This window comes from Symphalangus syndactylus, chromosome 16, assembly GCF_028878055.3.
Source record: "Symphalangus syndactylus isolate Jambi chromosome 16, NHGRI_mSymSyn1-v2.1_pri, whole genome shotgun sequence".
Classification (NCBI taxonomy): domain Eukaryota; kingdom Metazoa; phylum Chordata; class Mammalia; order Primates; family Hylobatidae; genus Symphalangus; species Symphalangus syndactylus.
This window is the reverse complement of record NC_072438.2, coordinates 85,244,328-85,266,603: the sequence shown is the minus strand read 5'-3', so window position 1 is coordinate 85,266,603 and position 22,276 is coordinate 85,244,328. Positions and strand designations below refer to the sequence as shown.

The window sequence follows — 22,276 nt, the reverse complement described above, 5'->3', positions numbered from 1 at the left end:
CCCATTGGATAGCAAATGCAGTATCTATTTTAGAGGAACTTATTGCATCAGATTAAAATGGTTAAATTTTCTTAACATGCCAGGATCTTATCTTTTCATGAAAACATTTTTTATTAACTTTTTTTAAAGGAGGACAACTGCTCTTCAGATTTTTCCCATGAGAACTGGAGATTAAACTTTCATTTTTCTCCTTTTATCCTCCCCGACAGAAGCCGTATATTTTGAGGATAACCACTTGGTTAAAAGCAAAATAGCCCTAAATAAACACACATACCTTAAAATGAATGAGCATTTCTGGTATAGTCTAGGATTTCACAGCGTCAAACTGACTGGGTTGAGAAAGCCACCAGAATTTCGTAGCTCAAAGTTCAGGTTTTATACAGGATTTATATGTCCTGTAGAATATTTTGTTTGCTGCAGTTTGAAATGATAGTATCTTCTTCTCTAGGAAACTAATGTTTAACAGATAAGTGCAACCAGGTTGCTAACAGGAGCTGCAGGAAAAAATTTCACCATTTTGAATGGGGTTTGTGTTTACCAGTACACAAAATGTGTGCCTGTATTATCGATTATGTGAAAATATCTATAGTTGTTAGAAAGATAAAGCGCACGTTTGCCAGGAAAAATCAATTTTTTCCATATCTCTCTTTGTGCACTGTGGTTTTACAATTTCCTTTTCATTTTTAATGGAGTTTTCTGTTTAAAAAAGCTTATTTGAAAAAATTAAACAAAAATTGTATACATTTATTGTGTACAATGTAATATTTTAAAATCTGCATATATTTGGAATGGCTAAATGTAGCTAATTTTCACATGCATATTTATGATTTTTGTGGTGAGGACACTTAAAATCTACTCTCTTAGAAATTTTCCAGAATACAATACTGTACATTGTTATTAATTGTAGTCACCATATTGCACAATAGAACTCTTGGACTTACTACTCCTGTCCAGTTGAAATTTTGTATACTTTGACAAACATGTCTCCAACCTCCACCTCCCTCCCCACCAGTTCCTTGTAACCACCATTCTACTTTCTGCTTCTGTGAGTTCAACTTCGTTAGATTCCACGTGTGATATTTGTCTTTCTGTGCCTGGCTTATTTCAGTTAACATAATGTCCTCCAGGTTCACCCATGTTTCACAAATGACAGAGTTTCTTTTTTAAGGCTGAATAGTATTCCACTGTACATATATATCACATTTCCTTTATCCATCCCTCCATCGTTGGACATTTAGGCTGATTCCATCTTTTGGCTATTATGAATAATGCTGCAATGAACATGGGAGTGCAGATATCTCTTTGACACATGGATTTCATTTCCATTGGATATATGCGGTATGCTCAGAGATGAGATTGGTGGATAATATGGTAGTTATTTTCAAATTTTTTTGAAGAATCTCCATATGGGTTTCCATAATGGATGTACCAATTTACATTCCCATGTGCATTATTTTCTGACATTGATAAAGCAGTAGATCTATTCATTTCACAAATCTTTATTGTATGCTTACTATGCATCAGCATAATGGGAGGTGCAGTTGATACAAATAAAAGGCACAGTCTTGTTCAGAAGCAGATATGATAACTAGTTATTAAACAAAGATGGCAGAAGTGGGCAACTGACCACATGTGAGAAGAGTAACAAGGAGAGTGGAATCTAGGATGATGTATATTTTGGCTTGGGCTATTGAGCTGATGGGGAATACATATTTTTTGAAGTGGAATATACTGTCACCTTATTTCTAAGTAGGGTCAAGTTGGAAGCCAAATAAAACTTTCCAATATTGGTTCTTCTAGCACATTAATAAAATGTACTTTGTGATTATGAGCAGTTGGTTTGAAGATTGATTCATTTCTACTCCTGTTACCTTGATAAATAAGAAATAAATTTCATGGACAAGAACTCATCATTTGAAATAGATGGTAACAGTTGGATTGTCATTGATTACATGAGGTGATTTACAGGGAGGTCCAGCACATGCATGTAGTGTGCTAATCCTTGCCACGTCTGTTTTCTGTTAATCAATACAAGTGTTGTTGTGTAGTTTTTGGTATTCTGACTCAAATTGAGAAAATGTATACATTTTTATATACACGTATTAATGTAAAACTTGGACCTGGAAAAGCAGAGATTTCTAATAAATTAGCCAACATTTTCTTTGAAGAATTCAGGGTACCCTGAAGTACTTTCTCTAATGATTGAATTCTTATTGTTGGAGGTCAATTCTCCAGAGACTTTTTGTATTTCTGCATCTCTTGTGAGTGAGCAACTAACTGTCCTTCATTCTGAATTATCTTTTCAGGGATATTTGTGTTGTGAACAGTCTTGGAACATAGAACCAGTGTCTCTCTCTGGAGCAAAGGCCAGGCATGCTCACTGCCCATTATAAAGGATTCAGATTCCCTAAATTAAATATTCCTCTTCTATAGCACAATCACTGAACATGTAGCTACCATCTGGTCCTCTTTGCATCACTTTGCAAAAATGGAGGCCTGGTTAACTGGTACAAAAAATGCTAATACTTTTGCTACTGCCATTGTCATGAGTACTAAACTATTCTTTGTCTGTGACCCAGGAGTCTTGTGTCTTCTACCAGCATTCATGAAACTTTTGTCAGGCTAACTGGTTAGTTTGCAAGAAGGGTGAACTCTCAGACCCTTCGCAGTTTTGTTTGTTTGTTTGTTTGTTTTGTTTTGTTTTTTGAGATGGAGTAGTGCTCTGTCGCCCAAGCTGGAGTGCAGTGGCGTGATCTCAGCTCACTGCAACCTCTGCCTCCTGGGTTCAAGCGATTCTCCTGCCTCAGCCTCCTGAGTAGCTGTCACTACAGGCGTGTGCCACCATGCCCGGCTAATTTTTTGTATTTTTAGTAGAGACAGGGTTTCACCGTGTTAGCCAGGATGGTCTCGATCTCCTGACCTCGTGATCCACCTGCCTCGGCCTCCCAAAGTGCTGGGATTACAGGCATGAGCCATGGCGCCCAGCCTCCTTCACAGTTTTTGATGGTTAATGCACTTTAGTGTCTTATCTTCCAATCCGTAGACTCTATTCTACCATAAAATATGAAACATTCCAACTTTTCCAGCATTGAGAGGATGGAACTCTAAGTTGTAGATTGACATGGTTTGGCTGTGTCCCCACCGAAATCTCAACTTGAATTGTAGCTTCCAGAATTCCCAAGTGTAGGAGGGACCTAGCGGGAGGTAAATGGATCATGGGGACTGGTCTTTCCTGTGCTATTCTTGTGACAGTGAATACGTCTCACGAGATCTGATGAGTTTATTAGGGTTTTCTGCTTTTGTTTCTTCCTCATTTTTCTCTTGCTGCCACCATGTAAGAAGTGCTTTTCGTCTCCTGCCATGATTCTGAGGCCTCCCCAGCCATGTGGAACTGTTAGTCCAATTAAACCTCTTTTTCTTCCCAGTCTCGGGTATGTCTTTATCAGCAGTGTGAAAACAGACTGATATATAGTTGAAATAACAAAAAGTCAAAAACTACTACATCTGCTTGTCCTTGTGATTGCAAATGAATATGGTGCCTATGATACCTCACATTTATTACATATCATAATTTTTGAAACCTCTCACTGAGAAATATTGGAGTGTAAGTGTACATTTAAAGCAATGGCTTTCGTGAAATATGAATATTTGCTATCACTCATAGTTCGTTTATTTTCAGTGCATTTAACTTTTATCTAAGCACCATAAAGAAGTGTTTTGCTTTCTTATTGTAATCAAGTTTATTGAGGTGTAATTTATGTGTAATAGATTGCATCCAGTGTACAGTTTGATGAATATTGACAGTTTAACATGCCTGTAAGATCATCATCACCATCAAGACCCAAAACACTTCCATCACCCCCAAAGGCTTACATGTACCCTTTGACCAAACGGATTTCGGTAATGTGTGTAAGCCTTGATATTGAGCAATTTGTGAATAATTTCTACTGAGGAGTTTTTGCTAGTTTCCTATTTTATTTACTTTTTTAATTATCATAAGCATTAATATTTTATTTTTTTCCTGGGTTATTTGCTTTGATTTCTGTTTTCCTTTTAAGGGTCCTCTTTTTGGTGTTTCCTTCTCTTTCATATCCATTGGAGCAGAAAGACCAAATAATATTTTCATGATCTCACGTAAATGAGATAAATAGAATAAATTTGAAAAAACATCAAGATGAAGTTGCCTCAAAGGAAAGAAAAGTCACACACAAAAAAAGGTGGGAATTAGTGTACTTGAGTATGGAAATTGATTAAGCAGTAAAACTATGATGACAATTATTTTTGTAATTCAGTTATGAATTACGCTTAAAATGTGTACTTTACTCATTTTAATTATGATGTTTGATTTTAAAGTTTTTCCTTCTCTCAATTATTGATACATTTTCTAGGGAAGTCTTTCTCAAGTATTTGTTTTCATGTGACTTTTTATAATCATGGCTCTCAAAATCTAAGGATGGATTTTGAACAGCCTATTTCTCTCAGCAGTGTAAAATGAGTCACATGGGTCATATTTGTCTTGAGTCCCTTCAAAGACTGGAATGTGAGTAGAAATCGCAGAGCAACTTTCCCACGGCACTAATTGCATGTGAAGGACAAGACACTTCCATATTGTAGTACCAAATATAAAATAGTGCAAAAAAAAAAAAAGTCTTTGGTTAAAACTGTTCCATTTGTCATATGCCTTCTAGTTTATAAAACAAGAATTTTCTCTCTTGTCTTACCCGGTTGGAGGATCAACTTTATTTTTCAAAATTTGGATGGAAGTCAGTCTTCAGTCTGCTCTATCTGAAAAGAGAAAAATGCTTGCAACAGTTTGAAACACTATAAATTGGAATTCTTGAAGTCAGTTATCTAAGATTTTTATATCACTCCTCTTCCAACCTCCCGCTTCTCACTGATGAGGGTTTCTTTCTTACTTTGAGGGGAAGAATACACAGCAACTGTAAAAATGTAAAATAAAGTGAGTTCATCTGATTAGTCTGCAATCTCTCTTTTTTCGTTTGCATACGGAAATTCTCAAGTAGACACAGAAACTTGCAGCAAGCACGCTTTCTTCCTGTGTGTTTGTCTGCATCTTCCATGCCATTTTCCAGCCATGCTTGTCTTTTGTTAGGAATTAGATGGTCAGAATGAGAATAATTTAAAACATTTTTTAAAAACTTTATTTTTTAAGAACACTTTTAGGTTCACAGCAAAATTGAGAGAAAAAAACAGAGATTTCCCATATATCCCTCCTGTCCCCCTCACCTGGCCTCCCCCATTATCAACACTTCTGACCAGAGTGGTACACTTGCTACAATCCATGAGCCTACACTGACACATGATTATCACCCAAAGCCCAGAGTTTAATTTAGGCTTCTTTGGAGTTGTATATCATAGGGGTTTAGACAAATATGTAATGACATGTACACAGAAAAATAAAAATTTTAGTTCAACATCTCGCCTTTCCTGTTCAGTATTAAATATGAAGCAACTGTTGTGCCTTTTCCAAAAATAGTCTGCCACAAGGAGCAATAAGTAATCAGAATTTAAGGGGGAGGAAAACGGAAAATCAAGAAGCCTGCTTTACATGAACACACACATATTTTATAACTTCTATTATATTTTAGAACGTTATTCCACTGGATTCTGGATTTCTAGGTATCACACGAAAGTTCAACTATAATTAGGAAGTACTTAGCTCAGGGTGTGGCAGGGTCGTCTGGGCTCTGTTTGATAGAATTGGGTCAACTTGCGATGCATCAAACATTCAGAGCGAGTATTTTTTTTTTTTGGAATCATCCACCTGAACAGGGAAATTTTCTAATTTGCACTAAAGTGCAGTACCTGCTCTCAGAACATGAGGAGCTGAAGACAATCACACTCCCCCTCCTTTGCAGCAAAAGCATTTTTTACACCGGAGATCTCTGTGGAATTGTGCCTAGTCCGTATTATCTATGCAGGTTGTAAGTATGAGATGTTTTGATCCAAGAAAAAAAGCATTTTTTGGCTTTTTCTTGTTTTTCTTTGCTTGCTTATTTTTATTTGCTTGTTTTCACTACTGTACCAGTCCAAGGAATCACTGGCCAAAAAAGAGGACAAAGTCATAATTGGGAAATAAAGGAGGCCGGTGGGAACTGGAAAGACCTGAATAAGTGGTTCATCAAACTGAGAAAACTGAGAAAGCAAAGCTCAGGGAAAGCAAAGCTCACTACTGAGGAAGCAAGGTTCATTACTGAGAAATTGTAGTAAGGGTGGGAATGGGGTTGAAAGAGATGCAACTCTATTGTAGACAAGAGAAAGGCCAGTTCGGGCACTAACTCATAAAGGCAGTGCATCTGCCCTGGTTTTCCTTTCATGAACAGCTAAAATTCTAGGTGGCATTGGACATGGCAAAAGCACATAATAGGATGAGGAGGTTGGTTCTGAAATTTGGACTAGGTCAAGATTTCTGGCTCATAGAAGTTAGTTGATCGTGGAGCAGTCAATGTGCACAATGGGTCTCAGCAGCTAAGGCAGGCAATGGGGAAGTCAGGCAACGGATCAGAAACCCAGAGGAAATGTGTGGTGAACCCAGAGTCTAGACCTATACGCTGGGAAGAAAAGATCAATAAGCCTGGTCAAAGATTCCAGGAAGGAAAGCTTTGGATATCAGCACAGGTGCTGGGTTGTGGGGTGTCAGGTACAAGAATGAAGCTTGGTTCCAAGCCCAGTGCCACAGGATCGTCTCTTTCCTGTGTATGCACAGAACTGATGTGCAATTTCGACAAGGCCTGAGCATGAGGTTTGCAGAAAATAAGTTCTGCCTGACCTAGGTGTGGTGCTTGAACAAATGGAGAGAAGTAAATTTCTGATGCATAATTCAAACTGGAATATATTTATAATTATAAAGGGAAACCAGAGGGGCACTCTCAAAGTGGATGGTTATGCTCAGGTAAGAAAAAGGTGTAATCCTCCTCAAAGTATCATTTCTTTATATTAAAGCCTAGAAATATTTTCTCATTCATTTATTCATTAGTTCATTTATACATTCATCAAATATTTATTAAATGTCTACTACATGTCGATATGTTTAACATCTTGCAAATTCACTTTAATTAGTAACTTTCATTATTTGTCTGTTTCAATTTTCAATAATGAAGTCCATCTCTCTAATAATGTTAGCAATTAAAAATGGAGCCACTGTTGAGGCAAGTTCAAGCTCTGGGGAATTATGAAATTTACCAGAAAACTGATGACAATGGAGAGAAACAGGATAAAATTATAAGAGCCTGAGGTGATGGTTTATAACTAAAATATTGATTTGAGAATGAATTAACCGAACCACTTAGCTATGATAATAGTGAGGTTGGACATCCATAATGGGAGTCATGATTGATTGTACGGCCATATAGAAGTTGGTCAAAATCCCCAAACTGGATGAAGAAATCAATTTGGTGGCTTCCTTTACATTTATTATTTGAAATAATTTTAGCAGGAAATACTAGACTAAAAAATGTAATGGCGTTTTTTTCTGGGCTCTGGCTCAAGTGGTTTGCCAGAAATAAAGTCTAAAAGGCTCTCCTTACTGTTGTATTTGTGACTTGCATTTTTGAGCCAGTTATTGTATTCTCCTGAAAGAATGGCTGTTTTTATTTAGTTCTGATTTTACTACAATGGGTGTGCGTTAGTGTGCATGAAAACACAGCATAGGATGTGTTGGGGTTGCAAGGAATAAACCTAGAACTGAGGCATGCTCCTCTATAAGCAAAGACTATTTTGAGTAGCAAATTATTTTAAACTACAAATTCTACCCAGGTGGCATTGTAGTATTTTTCTTGGCCAAACTGAATGTGAATTATTCATCAGATAAAAACTCTATCGAAAGGAGATAAGGTAGGGATTTGGAAAGAGAAGTGTTGCTTGTTTTTGTTTTGTTCTGGTAAACGTGAGGGACTTTGGACAGCAAATGGGCAAAATGATGATATTGGCAATAGGAAGAACCATAAAGAAGAGGGAAGGGAAGTGGAAGTTTTCAGAAGGGAAGGGAGAGGATTCATGTTTGCCTTGGAACTGAAGTGCCACTGCACACCGACTCTTCTTCCCAAGTTAAATTATAAGGAGAATTTATATTTATATATTTTGGTGTCCTTCAATTTAATCCTTTATACCAGAACCATGTTAATTCAGCCCAGTCTTTTTTCTGATGGGTTACTCCCTATCTTCTCCTCCATTTGGTGGGAAGAAAAGAGGAACAGACAAGAGGAAAAACAAACTAAAAATAAAAGTACTATGAGAAATTTATGTCTGGGCGTGGTGGCTCACACTTTAATCCCAGCATTTTGGGGGGCCAAGGTGGATGGAACGCTTGAGTCCAGGAGTTTGAGATTAACATAGACAACATGGCAAAACCTCATCTCTACAAAAAATACTAAACATTAGCCAGGCGTGGTGGTACAGTACCGCCTATCGTCCCACCTACTTGGGAGGGTGAGGTGGGAGGATCACTTTAGCCCAAGAAAGTTGAGGCTGAGTGAGCTGAGATCACACCACTGCACTCCAGCCTGGGTGACAAAGTGAGAACGTGTCTCAAAACAAACAAAAAAAGAAAATTCATGGCTGGGCTTGGTAGGTCATGCCTGTAATCTTACACTTTGGGAGGCCAAGGTGGGCGGATCACCTGAGGTCAGGAGTTTGAGACCAGCCTGCCCAACATGATGAAACCCCGTTCTGCTAAAAATAGAAAAATTAGTCAGGCATGATGGCCTGTAGTCCCAGCTACTCAGGAGGCTGAGGCAGGAGAATCGCTTGAACCTGGAAGGCATAGGCTGCAGTGAGCCGAGATTGCACCACTGCACTTCAGCCTCGGCAACAGAGCGAGACTCTGTCTCAAAAAAAAAAAAAAAAAAAGAAATTCATAAGAAATATTTATCTATATTTTCTTTGTTGTTAATGTCCTTAATTGTTCATGAATACATGGATCTTTTCCCGATTTCTAGGACCCAGTGAATGCTAAAGCTATGCTGTCAAGAATGAACTCTTTTGACACAATGGATTCATGTTATATGCCCATTTAAGACAGGCAGATTCTACTACAGCTTGACAAGAAATAAGAATTTACATATAGAAAATGACTATGCCTTTCATGTCACCCAGTGAGCATGTGCTCTGCCATGAGAATGAGATGGGTGATGTAAAGCTGTAATCTCAGCCTCAGTTTCTGGGTGTTATTCATGGCATGAGCATCTGAGTGTGTTGAGATTCTGGTAGTATTATTTAACCAGCCAGCTAATGGACTGGCCAACCAACTGACCTTTAAATACTGACCCTTGGCTGGGCGAGGTGGTTCACTCCTGTAATCTGAGCACTTTGGGAGGCTGAGGTGGGCAGATCACCTAATGTTGGGAGTTCGAGACCAGCCTGACCAACATGCAGAAACCCTGTATCTACTAAAAATACAAAATTAGCCAAGTGTGGTGGCGTACGCCTGTAATCCCAGCTCCTTGGGAGACAGAGGCAGGAGAATCACGTGAACCTGGGAGGCGGAGGTTGCAGTGAGCTGAGATGGCACCATTGCACTCCAGCCTGAGCAACAAGAGTGAACTCCATCTCAAAAAAAAAAAAACCAAAAAAAACTGACCCTTATTTGGTCTTTATTACCCAAATACCATTTCCTGTGCTTTTTTCTTTTTTTTTAATTTTTAATTTTTAATTTTTATTTATTTATTTATCTATTTTTGAGACAGAGTCTCAGTCCATTACGCAGGCTGGAGTGTGTTGGGGAGATCTCAGCTCACTGCAACCTCCACTTCCTGGGCCCAAGCAATTCTCCCACCTCAGCCTCCTGAGTAGCTGGGATTACAGGAACGCACCACCACACCCAGCAAATTTTTGTATTTGTATTTGTTTTTTAATTTTATTTATTTCTTATTATTTTTCTTTATTTCTTCTATTAAAAAATGAGATACATGTGCAGAATGTGCAGGTTTGTTACATAGGTGTACGTGTGTCATGGTGGTTTGCTATGACCCATTCTCTAAGTTCCCTCTCCTTACCCCCACTCCTCAGCAGGACCTGGTGTGTGTTGTTCCCTTCTCTGTGTCCATGTGTTCTCATTGTTCAACTCCCACTCATGAGTGAGAACATGCAATGTTTGGTTTTCTGTTCCTATGTTAGTTTGCTGAGGATGATGGCTTCCAGCTTCATCCATGTCCCAGCAAAGGACATGATCTTATTATTTTTTATGGGTGCATAGTATTCCAAGGTGTATATGTACCACATTTTGTTTACCCAGTCTATCATTGATGGGCATTTGGAGTGGTTCCATATCTTTGCTATTGTAAATAGTGCTGCAATAAACATATATGTGCATGTGTCTTTATAGTAGAATGATTTATATTCCTTTGGGTATATACCCAGTAATGAGATTGCTGGGTCAAATTGTATTTCTGGTTCTAGATCCTTGAGGAATCACCATACTGTCTTCCACAATGGTTGAACTAATTTACATTCCCACCAACAGTGTAAAAGCATTCCTGTTTCTCCACAGCCTCACCAGCATCTATTGTTTCCTGACTTTTTGATAATCACCATTCTGACTGGCATGACATGGTATCTCATTGTGGTTTTGGTTTGCATTTCTCTGACGATCAGTGATGTTGAGCTTGTTTTCATGTTTCTTGGCCACATAAATGTCTTCTTTTGAGAAGTGTCTGTTCATATGCTTTGCACACTTTTTGATGGGGTTTTTTTTTCTTGTAAATTTGTTTACATTCCTTGTAAATTCTGGGTATTAGACCTTTGTCAGATGGGTAGATAGCAAAAATTTTCTCCTATTCTGTAGTTTGCCTGTCACTCTGATGATAGTTTCTTTTGTTGTGCAAAAGCTCCTTAGTTTAATTAGATCCAATTTGTCAATTCTGGCTTTTGTTGCAATTGCTTTTGGCATTTTTGTCATGAAGTCTTTGCCCATGCCTATGTCCTGAATGATATTGCCTAGGTTTTCTTCTAGGGTTTTTGTGGTTTGGGGTTTTACATTTAAATCTCTAATCCATCTTGAGTTAATTTTTGTATAAGGTGTAAGTAAGGAGTCCAGTTTCAGTTTTCTGCATATGGCTAGCCAGTTTTCCCAGCACCATTTACTGAATAGGAGATCCTTTCCCCATTGCTTGTTTTTGTCAGGTTTGTCGAACATCAGATGGTTGTAGATGTGTAGTGTTATTTCTGAGGTCTCCTTTCTGCTCCATTGGTCTATATGTCTGTTTTGGTACCAGTATTATGCTGTTTTGGTTACTGTAGCCTTGTAGTATAGTTTGAGGTCAGGTAGTGTGATGCCTCCAGCTTTGTTCTTTTTGCTTAGGATTGTCTTAGCTATACAGGGTCTTCTTTGATTCCATATGAAATTTAAAATAGCTTTTTTTTCTAATTCTGTGAAGAATGTCAATGGTAGTTTGATGGGAATGGCATTGAATCTATAAATTACTTTGGGCAGTATGGCCATTTTAACGATATTGATCCTTCCTATCCACGAGCATGGAATGTTTTTCCATTTGTTTATGTCCTCTCTTACTTCCTTGAGCACTGGTTTGTAGTTCTCCTTGAAGAAGTCCTTCACATCCCTTGTTATCTGTATTCCTAGGTATTTTATTCTCTTTGTAGCAATTGTGAATGGGAGTTCATTCATGATTTGGCTCTGTTCGTGTATATTGTTGGTGTAAAGGAATGCTTGTGATTTTTGCACATTGGTTTTGTATCCTGAGAATGCTGAAGTTGCTTATCAGTTTAAGGAGTTTTTGGGCTGAGATGATGGGGTTTTGTAAGTATATAATCATGTCATCTGCAAACAGAGACAACTTGATTTCCTTTCTTCCTATTTGAATACCCTTTATTTCTTTCTCTTGCCCGATTGCCCTGGCCAGAACTTCCAATACTAGGTTGAATAGGAGTGGTGAAAGAGGTCATCTTTGTCTTGTACCGGTTTTCAAAGGGAATGCTTCCAGTCTTTGCCCATTCAATATGATATTGGCTGTGGGACTGTCATAAATAGCTCTTGTTTTTGAGGCATGTTCCATCAATACCTAGTTTATTGAGAGTTTTTAACATGTAGGGATGTTGAATTTTATGAAATGCCTTTTCTGAATCTATTGAGATAATCATGTGGTTTTTGTCCTTGGTTCTGTTTATGTGATAGATTATGTTTATTGATTTGTGTATGTTGAGCCAGCCTTGCATCCCAGGGATTAAGCTGACTTGATCATGGTGGATAAATTTTTTGACGTGCTGCTGGATTTGGTTTGCCAGTATTTTATTGAAGATTTTTGGGTCATGTTAATCAGGGATATTGGCCTGAAGTTTTCTTTTTTTGTTGCGTCTCTTCCCGGTTTTGGTATCAGGATGATGCTGGCTTCATAAAATGAGTTAGGGAGTAGTTCCTCCTTTTCAATTGTTTGGAATAGTTTCAGAAGGAATGGTACCAGCTCCTCTTTGTATTTCTGGTAGAATTCAGCTGTGAATCCATCTGGTCCTGGGCTTGTTTTGGTTGGTAGCCTATTAAATACTGCCTCAATTTCAGAACTTGTTATTTTCTGTTCAGGGATTCGACTTCTTCCTGGTTTAGTCTTGGGAGGGTATATGTGTCCAGGAATTTATCCACTTCTTCTGGATTTTCTAGTTTATTTGCATAGAGGTGTTTATAGTACTCTCTGATGGTAGTTTGTATTCTGTGGGGTCAGTGGTGATATCCCCTTCATCATTTTTTGTTGTGTCTGTTTGATTCTTCTCTCTCTTCTTCTTTATTAGTCTAGCTAGCAGTCTGTCTATTTTGTTAATTTTTTCAAAAAACCAGCTCCTGAATTCATTGATTTTTTTGGAAGGTTTTTCCTGTCTCTGCCTCCTTCAATTCTTCTCTGATCTTAGTTATTTCTTGTCTTCTGCTAGCTTTTGGATTAGTTTTCTCTTGTCTCTCTAGCTCTTTTAATTGTGATGTGAGAGTGTTGATTTGAGATCTTTCTGCTTTCTGATGTGGGCATTTAGTGCTATAAATTTCCCTCTTAACACTGTTTTAGCTGTGTCCCAGAGATTCTCGTACATTGTCTCTTTGTTCTCATTGGTTTCAAAGAACTTCCTGATTTCTGCTTTAATTTCATTATTTACCCAGGAGTCATTCAGGAGCAGGTTGTTCAATTTCCATGTAATCATGTGGTTTTGAGTGAGTTTCTTAATCCTGAGTTCTAATTTGACTGCACTGTGGTCTGAGAGACTGTTTCTTATGATTTCAGTTCTTTTGCATTTGCTGAGGAGTGTTTTACTTAAAATTATGTGGTCGATTTTAGAATAAGTGCCATGTGGCACTGAGAAGAATGAATATTATGTTGATTTGTGGTAGAGAGTTCTGTAGACGTCTACTAAGTCCACTTGACCCAGAGCTGAGTTCAAGTCCTGAATATTCTTATTAATTTTCTGTCTTGTTGATCTAATACTGACAGTGGGGTGTTAAAGTCTCCCATTATTATTGTGTGAGAGTCTAAGTCTCTCTGTAGGTCTCTAAGAACTTTCTTTATGAATCTGGGTGCTCCTGTATTGGGGTGCATATATATTTATAATAGTTAGTTCTTCTTGTTGAATCGTTCACTTTACTTCACCATTATGTAATACCCTTCTTTGCCTTTATTGATCTTTGTTGGTTTAAAGTCTGTTTTGTCAGAGGCTAGGATTGCAACCCGTGTTTTTTTTTTTTTTTTTTTTTTTTTTGCTTTTCATTTGCTTGGTAAATTTTTCTCCATCCCTTTATTTTGAGCCTACGTGTGTCTTTGCATGTGAGATGGGTCTGCTGAATACAGCGCACTGATGGGTCTTGACTATCCAATTTGCCAGTCTGTGTCTTTTAATTGGGGCATTTAGCCCATTTACATTTAAGGTTAGTATTGTTATGTGTGAATTTGATCCTGTCTTCATGATGCTATTTGGTTATTTTGCACACTAGTTGATGCAGTTTCCTCATAGTGTCATTGGTCTTTATATTTTGTTGTGTTTGTGCAGTGGCTGGTACCAGTTTTTCCTTTCCATATTTAGTGCATCTTTCAGGAGCTCTTGTAGGGTAGGCCTGGTGGTAACGAAGTCCCTCAACATTTGCTTGTCTGGAAAGGATTTTATTCCTCCTTCATTTATGAAGCTTAGTTTGGCTGGATATGAAATTCTGGGCTGAAATTTCTTTTCTTTAAGAATGTCAAATATTGGACCCCAATCTCCTCTGGTTTATAGGGTTTCTGCTGAGACATCCACTGTTAGTCTGATGGGCATCCCTTTGTAGGTGACCTGGCCTTTCTCTCCGGCTGCTCTTAACAGTTTTTCCTTCATTTTGACCTTGGTGAATCTGATGATTATGTATCCTGTGGTTGATCTTCTCATGGAGTATCTTAATGGTGTTTTCTGTATTTCCTGAATTTGCATGTTGGCCTGTCTTGTTAGGGTGGGGACGTTCTCCTGGATAATATGCTGAAGTGTTTTGCAGTTTATTTCCTTTCTCCCTGTCTCCTTCCTGTACTCCAATCAATTGCAGGTTTGCTCTTTTTATGAAGTCCCATATTTCTTGGAGGCTTCGTTCATTCATTTCCATTCTTTTTTCTCTAATCTTGTCTGCATGTCTTATTTCAGCAAGGTGGTCTTCCAACTCTGATATCCTTTCTTTTCCTTGGTTGATTTGGCTATTGATACTTGTGTATGTTTTACGAAGTTCTCATGCTGTGCTTTCAGCTCCATTAGTTTGTTTATGTTCCTCTGTAGACTGGTTGTTCTAGTTAGCAATTCCTCTAACCTTTTATCAAGGTTCTTAGGTTCTCTGCATTGGGTTAGAATATGATCCTTTAGCTCAGCGCAGTTTTTTATTACCCATCTTCTGAAGCCTACTTCTGTCAGTTCGTTTATCTGATCCCTTATCTGGTTCTGTGGCCCTGATGGAGAGACTTTGTAATCATTTGGAGAAGAGGCACTCTGGCCTTTTGGGTTTTCAGCATTTCTTCACTGATTCTTTCTCATCTTCATGAGTTTGTCTAGTTCCAGTCTTTGAGGCTGCTGACCCTCAGATGGGGTTTTTGTGGGGGCTTTTTGTTGTTGTTGATGCTGTTGTTGTCATTTTTTGCTTGTTTGTTTTTCTTTCAATGGTCAGGTCCTTCCGCAGGGCTGCTGCAGTTTGCTGGGAGTTCACTTCAGGCTCTATTCATCTGATTCGCTCCGGTGCCTAGAGATGTCACTCAAGGAGGCTGGAGAACAGCAAAGATGGGTGCCTGCTCCTTTTTCTGGGACCTCTGACCTTGAGGGGCACTAGCTTAATGCCAGTAGGACCGCTTCTGTATAGGGTATCTGACAACCCCTGTTGGAGGGTCTCATCCAGTTTGGTGGCACGGGGAGCAGGACCCATTAACAAAGCACTTTGTGTCTTGGTGGAGGGGTTGTGCTTCTCTGGGGGAAACCCACTCATCTAGGCTGCCCGGATTCCTCAGAACTACTGGGAGGAAAGGTTCGCAGAGACTGTGGCCACCCCCTTCCCTAGGGACTAGGCCCAGGGAAATTCAGCTTATTTCCCTGAGCCTCTGGCTGGAGTTATTGGAGTTCTGCTGGGAAGCCCCGCCCAGTGAGGAAGGATGGGTCAGGGTCAGGCCTGAAGAGGCATTCTGGCTGCTGACTGCCACAACTGGTGTGTTAGGCTGTGGGTACAAGTCTTGGGAGCAAGCCGTCCAGTCTCCTTGGCTCTAGCAGGGGAAAAGAGCAGCCTGGAGCTTTAGAGATGGATGCCACCCTTCCCCCACCCAGGGAGCTTCCGTGTTAGGCAGTTGCAAGTCCTAGTGCAAGCTGCTGCCCCTCCTCCAAGGAGCTCAAATGGCTTAGACAGCAGGCAGCCTCAGCTGTGTTGCTGATTGACCATCCTCCCAGAGGTTCAGTGGGTTTAAGCAGATTCCAGCTGTTGAGAATCTGTGTGTTCTGGGGTTGGGACACTAGGCCCCGGCGGCAGGGGTTCACAAGTGGGATCTTCCGATCCATGGGTTGCACAGTTCTGTGGAAAAAGCACGGTTTCCCTGGCTAGGTAGCACACTCACTCACCGCCTCCTTTGGCTGAGGGGAGGGTGCTCCCCTGCCCCATGTGGCTGCAGCACCACACTGCTCTTCCTTCTCTCCGTGGGCCACACCAGCCTTCTAGTCAGTTCTGATGAGAGAACCTGGATACCTTGGTTGCCAGTGAAGGAGTCACATGCTTGTTATGTTTTCTTTTTCTTTCTTTCTTTTTTTTTTTTTAATAGGAGCCACCCAATGTCGCTGTTTGTAGTCGGCCATCCTGGCCCCTCCTATTTCTGTATTTTTAGTAGAGACAGGGTTTTGCCGTGTTGGCTAGGCAGGTCTCGAACTCCTGGCCTCAAATGATCTGCCCACCTTGGCCTCCCATACGGGCGTGAGCAACTGCGCCCAGCCACTCTTTTATTCTTTTCTGCAGATTGGGCTTTTCATCTGTTGTCATTTCCTTCAGCCTGAGGAACTTGCTTTAACATTTCTGGTAGTGAGGTTTTGCTTACAATAAAATTCTCTAAGCTGTTGTCTGAAAATGGCTTTAATTCACCTTCATTTTTGAAAAATGAACAGTTAACATTTTTCATTTAGCATTTTAAAGATATCATTTCATTATCTTCTTTCTTTTTTTCATGAGAAGCCAACGGTCATATTTATTGCTGTCACCCTGAATGTAATGCATAATTTTTTTCTTTAATTGTTTTTAATATATTTTATTTTAATCATTAGTTTTCACCAGTTTGGCCAAAAAATTCCTAGATGGGTTTATCTTTGTGTTTGTCCTGCTTGCAGTTTGCAAATTTTTTGGATCTGTTGATGTATTTTTATCAGTTTTAGAATAGGTTTTAGCTATTACCTCTTCAAGTATTTCCTCTGTTTCATTCTAATCTCTTTCTGGAACCTCAATTACACATCTGTTAGATGATAAAATATTGCCCTGGAGGTCTTGTATGCTCTGTTCCTGTGTGTGAATTTATTCTTTTTTTTCTATGTTTCTGTTTTTAAGTTAATTTGCTTATTCTTTCTTCTGTAGGTCTGGCCTGCAATTAAACTGATTTAACAAACTTTTTATTTATGGTGATGTATTTTCAGTTTCATAATTTTTACAATTTGGTTGTTTTTTTCTTTTAGGTTTCTACATCTGTGCTGAGATTCCACATCTGTTCATCTATTTTGTTCACTTTTTCCCCCAAATTTTTAGTCAGAATTCTATTAACTGTTTTAAAGCCTTTGCTAATTTCAACATCAAAGTCAACATGTCAACATCACCAGTCTGAGGGTCTGCTCCTATTTACTACTTTTTTTTCTGTTAGTTGTGGGTCATATTTCCATGTGTTTTTATATGCCTAGTAATTTTTGACTGGATGATAAACATTTAAGATGATAAACCTTTTGTCATCTTTTTATAGAGTGTTAAATTTTGCTTTGGAAGGTGACTAAGTTACTAGCATATTCCCTTGATCTTTTGGAGGCTTGGTTTTAGAGTTTTTGAATGGGCATCTGTTTTAGTTTTTCCCTTAGTTCTGTGCCATAGACTTTAGTCATGATATGTGTTTCTTACTCCTAATGTGTGGTCCTTGTAGAGTCTTAATGAGCAGCAACGGTATTTATCAAGCTCCTCTAACCTAGCCAGACTTGAGCTGCAGGCTGGAGAGTCGTTAGGTAGCTGCTGAGATAGTTTCTCAGTTCTTTATCCTTTCAGGTGCTGCTTTCTTCTGGATTGCTTAGATTCTCACCATGAAAATAGACAGTTTAGGTAAAAGCCAAGGATTCGAGGAGAGTTTGTTTGCAGATTTGGCAGTATCCCCTCTGTGTCTCCGGTTTTCTGAATATTTTTCTTCCAATTTCATGTTCTGCTAGAATCTCTGAACTTCAGTCTTCCTGTCCTTTTCCCAATAGGATTACATTTCTTGGTTGATTTTCATTTTCTCCTTGTACTGCAGGGAGCCTGAACGTGTTATCAGGGGAAAAGCCAACTAATCACGGAGCTCACCTTCTGTGTTCCTTCAGTTTCTGCCTGCTTTGGATTGTACACCAGTGCCTTCAAACAGTTTAAAAAAAATTTGTCTGGAGTTTGTAATTCTTATTATAGGAGATTTAGTCTGATACGAGCTATTCTACCACAAGTAGAAATAGAATTTTTGCATAAACTGATATCTAATATTGGTTGCCTGCCAGTCCTTTGTCCTGTGCTGTGGGAGAGATTTATATACCTTAACAATGATCCACATAGCAACACTACAAGGTAAGTATCATTATCGTCATCATCATCATCAATCATCACCATCGTATTACTGAAAAGAAACTGAGGCACAGAGTGATAACAAACTTGCCCAGGTTGATAAAGTAAGGGACAGATGCAGAATTCAATGTTGTGCGTGTGTGTGTGTGTATTTTTTTTTTTTTTGAAACGGAGTCTCACTGTGTCACCCAGGCTGGAGTGCAATGGCCTGGTCTTAGCTCACTGCAAACTCTGCCTCCTGGGTTCAAGTGGTTCTCCCACCTCAGCTTCCCAAGTAGCTGGGACTACAGGCATGTGCCACCACACCCGGCTAATTTTTGTATTCTTAGTAGAGACGGGGTTTTGCTATGTTGGCAGCGCTGGTCTCGAACTCCTGACCTCGTGATATGCACGCCTCAGCCTCCCAAAGTGGTGGGATTACAAGCATGAGCCACCGCGCCCAGCCTTGAGACGTAGTCCTGCTCTGTCGCCTAAGCTGGAGTGCAGTGGCAGGATCTCCTCTCATTGCAAGCTCCGCCTCCTGGGTTCACGCCATTCTCCTGCCTCAGCGTCCCGAGTAGCTGGGACTACAGGCCCCCGCCATCACGCCTGGCTAATTTTTTTGTATTTTTAGTAGAGACAGGGTTTTACCGTGTTAGCCAGGATGGTCTCAATCTCCTAACCTCGTGATCTGCCCGCCTCAGCCTCTCAAAGTGCTGGAATTACAGGCCTGAGCCACCGCCCTCGCCCCCAATGTTGTATATATTTTATATAAAGCTTGTAATTATGCCAGTGATTATCAGACTTGGCTGCAAATTGAAATTTCTTGGGGAGTTTTAAAACTACTGATGGTTTGATCCCAACTCTATAGACTTTTTAAAAAAATAACCAGTTGTAACTATGATTTGGCTATTGAGATTTTAAAAGTTCCTCAGTTGTTTCAAATGTGCAGCTGAGACTCAGAACCATGGTGCTATGCCATGATTCCCATGATACCAACTAATTTCTGTAATCAGGTCCGTCGATGCTAATTTAATTTTTTTCTTTCTAAATAATTACAGAATGAAAAGATGTTTTATATAGTTACTATTCTGATACCATAATGATTAGCAATGAAAGAAAGACTTTTTGAATATCTCAAATTAGTTTTTTTAAAAAGCCAATCCATTGCTAAGGGTTCTGGTTGCCATTATCTATATATGAGTGAAAATGCTTATGAATGTACTGAGTGTTTTTATTTATTGTGTAATAGGAGCTTTATACTTGTTCACTTGTTTTGTGAATAAGAATAGGAAATAAAATTTACAAGAGCTATTGGATTACTTTTTTATCTTTGTTACTTAATATGAAGAAAATAAATAGCTAATAGTGAGAATAAAAGCCAGCCCATCACGCAGGTCACTTGCCGATGCCTAATGACCAGTTGCTGATAGCGGCTGCTTCATGTTGATGGTGCAGTAAGGGGGCAACACATTGTGGGTGATGAAAAGTTTCTACAGTTTCAGTTTGAGATATTAGCCTAGTTTTCTAGTGTGATCTGAAACTGCCTCAACTTCTCTATACCTTCTCTATACCGAGGTACAGAGACAATTCCAAGACAGCAGTTGGAATTGAGGCCCTTCTGGCTCCAGCGTTTTATAATTATCAAATTATTTCCTCCTTGAAATACTCTTTCTCTGAAGACAGTAGAACAATTGCTAGAATAAGGCATTGATGCAAATATCAAAAGTAAAAGTATACCATTTGAATATGTTTTTAACTGCACCTATTTTGGTGAATAAATCCTGTAATAAACTGATGATTTGGAAGTAGAGTGGATGCTGCTAAAAGCTCAGTTCATCTGAGAAAATTCCAGATAGGGGAAGCTTGATGTAGGCAGAGAAAATGAAGAACTGTGGTAAAATTTAATGAATAGCTGATGAAGCCCATCTGACCCTCTGTGTCAGGAGGTAACCAAATGTGTCTTTGTTGAGAAGTCCTGTGACACAGAGTTGTGCTTCGACCTGGCAGGAAATGCTGGTACTGGTGGCTGCCTGCATTCAAGCCCCTCTTTCCAGAACGGTAACATTGTGATTTGCTTTAGTCAGGGTTCCTATTCTTGCTGGGGGAGGTATGGCTGTGATAGAAAGGTAATAAACCCACCAGGAAAGGCTGATTTGCGTTGGCTGGCTGCAGCATTGAATTGGGAACAATAGATGGGATAATAATGCAGTGGTTGGAGGCTGTTTGGCTTTGACCTGGGTATCATTCATAGGTTGAACACAAAGCTGTTTTTACTCGTAGTTAAACATTTGGCAATTGCTGATCAGTACAATGTACTAGATGTCCCACTGGAATAGCATGATTCAGTGGGCAGAACATTGATTGAACTAGAATGTAAAAATATTTGTACTTAAGTGTGTCTGTTTTGCTATTGATTGCTTTTGTGAGTTTGGATTCATCCTTTGCCATCTTGGGGTGTGTGTGTGTGTGTGTGTGTGTGTATGTGTGTCTGTATTCATTTGCTTTGAGATGTGAAATCAGGGGAGAGGGTACCTTCAGTAAGATGAGTTTGAAATACTTAAAGGAATGAACCAAAATGAAGGTCAAAATCAAAAAATTAAGAAAAAAAATCAAAGATATGAAAAAGCTGAATGACAGTATATTTTTATGTAAAAGATTTTCTAGACAGAATATTCGAAATATTGAGGCTCCAAAGCTCCAATGGTTAAGGCCCGCAAATACCAATGATTAAGAACATAAATGCAATGAAAAGACAAAGGATTGTTGACTCACAGATTTACTAGGTACATTACATATTACTTTACTTTTTACAGTCTTTGTGTAGTGTTAATTATGTGAGTATATTACCCTGTTCTCTTGTTTGTAAATCAAGGTTGCCAGTTTACAGGTGGAATTTGAGGCCATATTCCATTCTTTGAAGAAGCTCTCCAACATATCAGAACTCTACACATTTTACTCTCTTCTTGCTAACTCTTACTTGGCATAAATACATGCATTCTGGGAAGAATTCTTAGTGTGCGTGTGTGTTTGTGTGTGTGTGTGTGTGTTGATTATTTATACTTAAGCAGCATTTTTATATACCTTCATTTTAACAAGAAGAACACATATATGTGATAAAGGTAGCATAGGTGATGTTGGGAGGAACATGAGTAGACAGTATGAATTCCAGGATTCTTCAGATCAGAAGTATTTAAGGGTGTGATACAGGTGTAACCCTGTTTATGTTCTACAGAATAGGGGAATTTGTTTTCGGCTTGGACTAAATGAGTAGTTCCTCGCTTGATTACCTGCCACAGGGGTTCAAGGTTTCAAACTTTTAGAATGGTGGTTTATAGCACCTGGAAGGGGGGAGGCATGGGGAATGGAGGGGATGCAGCCTCAAAGGCGAGTAGTCAGAACAAAGCACTCTACCAAGAATAAGGAAGGTGCAGGATTATGTGAATAGAACTCTTATCCCCAATCCACTCCCAGGAAAATACAGCATATGCGCTGAAGCAATTCTTTCATTGGGAAAGAGTCAATGCTTCGAATAAACCTTGGGAAAGTGCATAATCAGTAACAAATTTTCTATCAAAACATACCCCTATAACACAGTGAAGGGGCAATCTAAATATTGAGGCCAGGTTGTATGAGATAGGAATTATGTAAGGTACATAAAAGGGAGGATAAGAAAGCACTGAAAGAAGCTGTATCTAGAATGCAAGCCCTGATAATTTACTGTACTTGGGGCCCAGTTCTAAGCTGTAATTCTCACTCTGGCACATGTGTTACAATATTTCACCTACTGAGAGTGCAGCTGCTCTCCCTAATCCAGAGGCAGTACAAGAGGCAGAATAAGAGTTCAAGCTGTGCACAGTCCCTAATGCTGACTCCTCCACCTATTACCCATGATGCTGGGCAAATTTCCTATATTCCATGGACCTCAGTTTATTCAATTGTAAAATGAAAACATTAAAGTACTTCCCTTGTGCATTTTTATAGGTACTAAATGAGATAATTCATGCCAGGAATTAGGAGAGTGCTCAATCAGTGTTAGCT

The 22,276-nt window shown here is 39.1% G+C and overlaps 1 long non-coding RNA gene across 1 annotated transcript in view; it reads left to right on the top strand.

Moving 5' to 3' along the window:
* The window catches only part of LOC129464475 (uncharacterized), a 42,368-nt gene that overhangs the window by 6,301 nt on the left and 13,791 nt on the right, over window positions 1-22,276 (top strand). The gene's annotated exons all lie outside the window — the stretch shown is intronic.